This window comes from Lycium barbarum, chromosome 5 (assembly GCF_019175385.1).
Source record: "Lycium barbarum isolate Lr01 chromosome 5, ASM1917538v2, whole genome shotgun sequence".
NCBI lineage: Eukaryota > Viridiplantae > Streptophyta > Magnoliopsida > Solanales > Solanaceae > Lycium > Lycium barbarum.
In genome coordinates, this window is record NC_083341.1 from 95,770,585 (window position 1) to 95,779,572 (window position 8,988).

Consider the following 8,988-nt stretch of genomic DNA (forward strand, 5'->3'; position numbering starts at 1 on the left):
ATCTCCTGGTTTCTGGTGCTCTATCTTGACTTGTTGGCAATTTGGACACTGAGCGACAAATTTCGCTATGTCTTTCTACATACCATCCCACCAATACACTTCATTGACATCAGGATACATTTTTGTTGTGCCTGGATGGATAGAATAGCAAGAATAGGGGGCTTCTCCCATAACTTGCCGATGAAGCCCTACAATATTAGGGACACATAATCTACCTCGATACCTAAGTACTCCATCCCCTGTAATCACAAAGGGCGCCTTTTCTTTCTGAGGAGCCGTATCTCGATAATGAACTAAAATAGGATCCTTGTACTGACGCTCTTTTATCTCAGCTACCAAGGATGACATCGCTATATCCTGGACAGTAATTCCTGTATCACTTGAGTCTAACAATCGTCCCCAAGACTGGCTAGCTGACAAACTTCACAAACTATCTCTCTTTTCTCTAGCGGTACATGTGATAAAATACCTATGGAATTATGACTAAGCGCATCGCTACTACATTGGCCTTCCTACGATGGTACAAAATATCAACATCATAGTCCTTTGTCAACTCTATCCATTCCCTCTGATGTAAGTTCAAGTCCTTCTACTTAAAGATGTACTGGAGGCTCTTATGGCTGGTATAAATATAAACATGGACACCATATAAGTAGTGCGTCCACATTTTAAAAGCATGGATCACTGCAGCTAGCTTAAGATCATGGGTGGCATAATTATTCTTATGATTCCTCAACTGTTTAGAGGCATACTCAACCGTTTAGAGGCATAAGCAACAACCTTTACATGTTGCATCAATACAAATCCTAACCCAATACCTGAAGCAGCACAATATAATATGTAGCTGTCTGTTCTTTCTGGAAGAGTCAAGACGGGTGCTGAGGTCAACTTGTCCTTTAATATTTGAAAACTCCACTCACATGCATCGGTCCACTGAAACTTAGCTGATTTTTTAGTCAAATTGGTCAGTGGGGCTGAACGAGAAGGAAATTCCTTACGAATCTCCTGTAATATCCTGCCAGACCCAAGAAACTACGCATCTCTGTTGGTGTCGTGGGTTACAGCCAATTCCTTACAGCCCTGATCCTTTGAGTATCCACTTTAATGCCTTTATCTAAAATAATGTGACCAAGAAAAGCCATAGATTTAAACCAAAACTCACACTTAGAAAACTTCTGATATAACTTTCTATCACCAAGAACTCTAAACACTGCACGTAGATGATCTGCATGTTCAGCTTCTGACGGTGAACAAGCAAGAATATCATCTATAAATACAATCTAAAATAGATCTAGGAAGGGTCTAAATACACGATTCATCAAATCCATGAATACAACTGGTGCACTAGTTAACCCGAATGACATAACACGAAACTCATAGTTCCTATATCTAGTCCTGAATGTCGTCTTCGGAATGTCTTCCTCCTTCACCCTAACCTAATGATACCCTGATCTCAAGTCCATCTTCGAAAAGTATTTAGCACCCTGCAGCTGATCAAATAAGTCATCAATCCTCGAAAGTGGGTACTTATTCTTTATAGTCACCTTATTCAATTTCTTGTAATCAATACACATTCGTAAGGAGCTATCCTTCTTTCTTAAAAATAATACTGGTGCTCTCCACGGTAATGTATTGGGTCTAATAAAGCCTTTCTTAAGTAAATCCTTTAATTGTTCCTTCAATTCTTCGAGTGCCATTCTATAAGGAGGAATGGATATTGGTTGAGTATCTGGCAATAGATCGATAGTGAAATCAATCTCCGGCTCTGGAAGAATGCCTAAAGCTCATCTAGAAACACCTTTCGGAGCTCATTAACCACAGGAACAGACTGAAGGGTCGGTGACTCTACTTGCACATCCTGAAACAGAACCAGGTGATAAATATATCCTTTTTTGATTATCTTACTTGTCTTAAGGTGGGAAATAAACTTACTCCTCGGCCAAGTAGCATTACCCTTCAACTCTAAGACTAGCTCATCTAGAAACTGGAATTGGACCACCTTCGTTCTACAATCAACATTAGCATAATTGGAAGCCAGCCAATTCATACCCATAATAACATGATAATCGATCATATCTAACTCAATCAAATCTGCTATGGTATGATGATTACACACAATATGTCACGAACCAACCCCATGGGTCGTGACTAGTGCTCGACTTGGACACTCGTACGTACCTGTTGGATATAGTCAAACTGAATCTAAGAACAATATGGAAACTTGCAAAAGGACTCCAAGGTTCATGAGGTCGTCACGTATATATATATCCAGATAAACTGTCTCATGAGGAGTCACAACTAATCAAATCATAAAATGATACGCAAGCCAACAAGGCTGCCACTACAGACGAACATATCCATTGCACATCGTATAGACCCAGCTGAACAGAACTTATACACAACCCACACATATGTCTACAGACCTCTAAGAGTATCGATGGTGAAATATGACGGGACAGGGCCCCGCCTACCCCTTGATAAACATATACATATACATCATAAGATCTGTACCAAAGGTCTAGGCTCCGGAACAACGGAGCTCTCCAAGATAGCTGAGTAGAAGTCCTATGCTGAACGGTCACCAAACCGACTATTTGTACCCGCGGGCATGAAACGCAGCCCCCCGAAGAAAGGGGGGTCAGTACAGAATATGTACTGAGTATATAAAGCATAAAATACAATAAAGAGAATCATACTGAAATAGAGATTACCAGAAACAAGTATGGCTTTTAAAACATCAATACACTTGCCTTATGAAATGAAAATCATGCATATCAATATCATATATCATATCCGGCCCATTATGGGACTCGGTGAATAAGGTCGCCACATACCATCCTTGGCGCCACACACATCATAACTCCATAGACACATCCTAACGCCATAAACACATCATAACGCCATCACATCATCGCACCATCACGCCATCACATCATAACACCATCATATATATATATATATATATCGTATCCCGGCCCTCTAGTGAGGGGCTCGATGAACAATGCAGTGAAACTGTGCATGAAAACGAATCCTGGACCGGGACTCAGTGAAAGACATATTGAGGCATGCACGAGTAGAGTAGTGAGCAACCATATGCAAATTAAAACATTATCAAAGACTCAATGGAATACTAATTTTAAAATCAAGACAATAGTCATATCAATTACCTTTCAAATGTCACAGTGGATTATATCAAAATAGAACTTCTGGAATCGTATACACGTATCAGAATATAATAAAATAGCTTCTGGAAATCAAGAACGGTAGCCATCCTAGTGGCTCTAAGAATAGGAACATCTTTGGAATCATATACACATCGTCTATTCGTTTCATAAAGATCATGCCAAAAATAAAGAAGGGTTAACTTTACATACCTGTTGAAGGTTAATCGTAATCACGTTCGCTTCGTCGCCCCTTTAGCCTATTTACTATGAAAGTACGCTATCGTTAGTAAACTATACTTCCTAGCTTATAAATCCGTAAGCAATTACTTATAGGACTCATTGTTTAACTCATACTTCCTTGATTAGGATTTTCATTAGTTAAGAACTTAATAGAAATCGAGCAGCATTTCCCCTATATAACTCGCCTAACCCGAACTTCCAATTAACCTCCTGTTATCACAGCAATACAAACAATGACAGTAATATAAATTTTCATATAAAAACCCTTACAATTCAGCCCATAAACAATCCAATAACTCTTCTTAATTCTTTTCCAATCCAAATCATTAACGTTTAAGATCATACGCCCAACAAACCAACATACGCTTTGTATACGATACTTTATACACTTCTTTCTTCCAAATTTAGAATCCACATCAACGACAACACGACAACAACATATGAACATAACCACACTATTATTCTTTCAACTCAACAATTCCATCTAACAACCACAATTCCTAATATCAACGAATTCATGCAATTTCTTACTTCCAATTTCATCTAATACAATTCTAATCTTTCCACTACAACACCATTAATCCAATTATACCATAAAATAAGAAAATCTTACCTTAATTTAATCGGAGCAATTTCTACACTCGTTTGCACCAATTTCACTATTTCTTCTTCCTCAATTCAATACCCAATGTTGCTATCACCTCTTTGGACTTGCAAATCACCTTAGAATTAATCTAACAAGAACAATGTTTTTTTTAATGGGGGCTGCCATGGCCGAAGCTAGGCAGCCATGGCTAGGTATCTTTTTACATCACAATAGAGTGAAATTTGCGAGTGAAAATGAATGGCAAGATTAGTCACAATTTGGCTATATATACTTTTTCCTTTTATTGGACACGTACCCCCCCCCCCCCATAGTGAATCATCCACCTTATTTTACTTTATAATTATTTTGTTTTATTTATTTTATTCTATTAATTTATTATTATTATTTAAAAAAAATGGGTGGGGCCCACAAGTTATAATTAACTTAATTAATTTTAATTAATCTCTAATCCTTACTTAATAATGTAATCATAATTAATTAGTCGTTAATCTCCAATAATATTTCTACACTAAATAAAATTTATAAGCAATTCGTGTACTAATTAAAGTTGAGAATTTAAAAGCCCTTGTCTCATATCCCAAGAATAATCTCGTCCTTAAACTTACATCGATTAGCTTTCGAATAATCCGACGTGCAAAAATACGGGATATAACATCCTTCCCCCCTTTAGAACGTTCGTCCTCGAATGTTAAGCTAGTCGTGCACTCCCAATACTTCCTTAAATGTTCTTTTATTGAATTATGCCCTTCACATGATTCTTTCGTTGGTCGATTTCCTTCAATGTATTATGATGCATTTCAGATCTCTACGTAACCATTCCCGTAATAGTTCCTCCCTCTGTTGCTTCTCGAGGTAATTATTCCACGTTGTTGTCTTTACTCTCCTCTTTATTTCGCAGTCGGTTGTCAGTTGTATTGCGAGCTCTCCTACTGAAGTGTTACTCTTTCTCTTGTCTGCATACTGTCTATTTGTACTGTCACTGATTGATTCGTACTTGTATTCATGGTACACGTAGTCATGACTCGACTCTTTCTTTATCTATAGTTACTCCTTTAAGATAATGTATCGTTCACTTCACTTTACCTTTTGATCTTTAGACAAGATCTTGTAACGCGCAGATATCCCTCATCGGTTTCTTAGACTCTGCAATCCATGGAGTATTTATACCTCTGGTAACTTGTAGACCCTTCGTAACTTTACGAATAAAATGAAATTTTCCAAGGTGAAATTTTACTTCAATAACCTTATATTGCCCTGCTGTTCCAGTCTATATTCTGGAATCTTCAGCCTCAAGTATCACTTCTCGACTTTCTTTTTAACTGTCATTTTGCTTTTAGCTCTTAATCTCGATCTTTAGAGTTGGCTACCAAGTAGCGCTGGAGTTCCCTCATTTTATAACTTCACATTGCCGCTCTGTGCTCTGTCTATTATCAATTGGTGTAACTCCGAAAAAGTTCTTGATTTGACACATAAATTCACTGTCTTCTAATAACTGGCTCGTCCTGCTCATCTCGTTTAAGCTATTTCACCATTTCTCTTAACCCAACTTATAACACTTTAGGCCTATTCTATTGCCCCTTTACTCAGATTTTGTTTCTAGTTTTCCTGTCGTACATTATGTTGCAATCTTTACACGAATATGTGAAGGTGCTCAAATTAGACCGAGAAATACCTTAGCGTCGTCTCACTAGTCTTTATGCATACCTTACATTCTTCGCTTGTATCTTTAAATTGATACCGGGCTCAACTTTGGCTTTTGCCCTCAACTAATCCTATTTCGATACTTTGGTTCGAACCATCTTGCACCTTTCCTTAATGTATCCGAAATATCATAATTGCATTGCTATTACTGAATCCTTACGCTTGTTCTCAAGTGCCCACTTGGTCTCATTCTTAACATACAAATATGCGTAGATCGCATAACTATTCTTGTGCGACTTGTATAAAGTATATCCAATCTTAGTCTTAGTCTTTCCTTCTCCTGGTTCATTCTGCTTTACATATCTTATTTGTACTAAAACTCACTTGCTGTCTACCTTGTCATACTCCTTTCCCTTCCTTCATTCACTATTTGATTTTCTCATATCCTACTATAGGAAATTTCCTATCCTTTTTTCATTGCTACTTATAAGTCACAATATCATTACCAAGCAACCCCATTGCCAACGTCTCAACCTCCAATCCAGTATAGCATTTCTATTCTTTATAATATCTCTTAAGTTACTCGTTACCATTTTCTTGTCATATTCTTCCTTTTTATAGGCATGCACTTTCTAATGTCATATAATACCAAATCATTACAAATGATCCTCAGTATTGTCTCAAATACCATCCTGACTACTATTCGTTTATCGCTGGCTTTCAGATCTTACCAACTTGTTTCCGCATGGGATCTCACTTGAAGTTTGAGTATCCATATTGGATATATTATAGTGTCAATTGTTTCCATTTGTACTTACTTTGCTTTCACCCGCTTCCCCCCTTTGGGGTTGTACTTATACCATATCCATGCCTTTTCTTTATCATTTATAACTTTGATTCCCCACGTACGAAACCTCGACTAAATCACAAAGCGATGAGAACTCTCGATATATAGTACAAAATCTTATCTGATGGTTGGTACTCGAGTAATGTAATTATTGTAGCAATTTATCCAAAGCCACATACCATTTATTCCGGTCAGTAATTAGCTAGTGCTTATAGTCGTTTCAAATTCTCAATTAGATAGCACTTATATCCTGATGATAAGTGTCCCAAGCTCTCTTATAATAGTATATTTATCCCAACGGATATCATCTATTTCCTCTAATAAATCTACAATACATTAGTTGTTTCGCAAATCCACAATCCCTGTCCTTTAAGGATTTCACTATTTCCGAGGTGAAGTCACATACACGCAGTACTCTTTTATGCCTTATGCTCTTTCACCCTTATCGTGTACGCAACACTAACCTCTAACTTACTCAAAATCATATCAAATTCGTCTTAATAATTGTCTTATCTTACCACCTTGTCGTCGTACTGCACTCTTAAGTTCGTAGCTACATATTTTCCTTTCTATCTTATACTCGTACTCACTTGATTATGTTTGTCTTGGGTGCTTTCTTTAGTATTCCTTTCATTTCTCCAGTCCATGTCCATCTTTTATATTGTGCACGAGGAATCTCATGCTGCTCCTGTATCTTTCGGAAAGCACTATTTCAACATAACCCCTTTTATCATTCTCCAAACGTATTCTGTTCATCCCTGTTTGTTCTTGTCATACTAGTCATTTCCGAGCACTCATTCTACATCGTTACTCATTTTTCTGTAGCTTGGTCTTTCACAAGTTATGCCATTTATATTACCCGTGTTCTCGGCTACGTCATAACCTGTTATTACACCGTTATCTCGCTCGCTTTCTCCTTATTTCCTTCTTTCAATTAACTCCTTCAATCCTAGCATTTCATCAACAACACGCGAAACACATGATCTTGGATAGCCCTCAAGTTTGAGTTTTCCTTCCACAAATTCCATCTCTAATTAGTTGATTAAGAACTAATAAAATGTCACCATAAAGCATTCTCCAACCACCACCAGAAGAAAACTAGAATTCGTCAAGCACCACAGGACTTCTAGTGCTTGATTCACATGGTTTACCTCCAGATTTATTCTTGAGTCGTGAACGAATCATTTAGTTCATAAACGACTTGTTGTATGCCCTGTATTCTTCCAATGAAGTGAAACTTAATTTCCTGACGTTTTTGCCCTTCAATATGAGCTTTTCTAAGGTAAAATGTGGCTAGAATGTATTCTGGTCCGTTCAAATGAATTCCAAACTTTGCTGCTCATATATGCTTCTTCGAAATAAAATTTTCCAAATAAGAATGGTGCCTCTTACGGATGACATGGAGGGTATCTCTAAAAGCTCTAATCTAACATGATAAATTTACCCTATCGGTATCGACTTTCAAGACATATTATGAACCTATATCTCATTCTCTCTTTTCTATTTCTGGGAAAATTTGGGCAGAATTTCCTCTGCACTTCTTACTATCCAAAAACCTGCACGCAGTAAATACCAACAATGCCTCACGGGGCCAACATATATACGTATATGTATCATATTATGTCATAGCCACAGAGGGCTCCCAATTTCAAGTAAAAGGTATAAAGGTGTCGAAACTCACCTCACATATCGCACCTCGTGACGTACCTGATCCTTTAACGATTCGTCCTGTTATACCTTCCGATCTACCTTACTTTTCATTCTTTAACTTTACATTTCAATCGTATTTCAATATTCTTACCTTATCTGACATGCATCTGTCGCACTGTTGCTTACCTGTGTACTTTGTAACTTCCAGTATCATCAGTCACTTTCTTCTGTCGATGTCGTTCTTCAGCTGAAATCAAGGGTTAGTATAAGGAATTTCATTTCCTATGGCTGGGCTCTATCGTACGATCTTGGATATGAAAGAAAGGTAACATCCTAAATGTCCTGTAGCTTCCTGTTTATAGATGTGGTGCACAACACACCGATAAACAAGACTCTACTAGACACGGTCTGTAGACACTCTGAGGTTGAACTACTCTGATACCACTTTTGTCACGACCCAACCCCATGGGCCGTGACTAGTGCCCGACCTGAATACTCGTACGTACCTATTGGATATAGTCAAACTGAATCTAAGAACAATATGGAAACTTGCAAAAGGACTCCAAGGTTCATAACGTTGTCACGTATATATATATCCAGATAAACTGTCTCCTGAGGAGTCACAACTAATCAAATCATAAAATGATACGCAAGCCGACAAGGCTGCCACTACAGACGAACATATCTATTGCACATCGAATAGACCCAGCTGAACAACAGTTATACACAACCCACACATATGTCTACAGACCTCAAATAGTATCGATGGTGAAATATGGCGGGACAGGGCCCCGCCGTACCCCTGGATAAACATATACATATACATCATAAGATCTGTA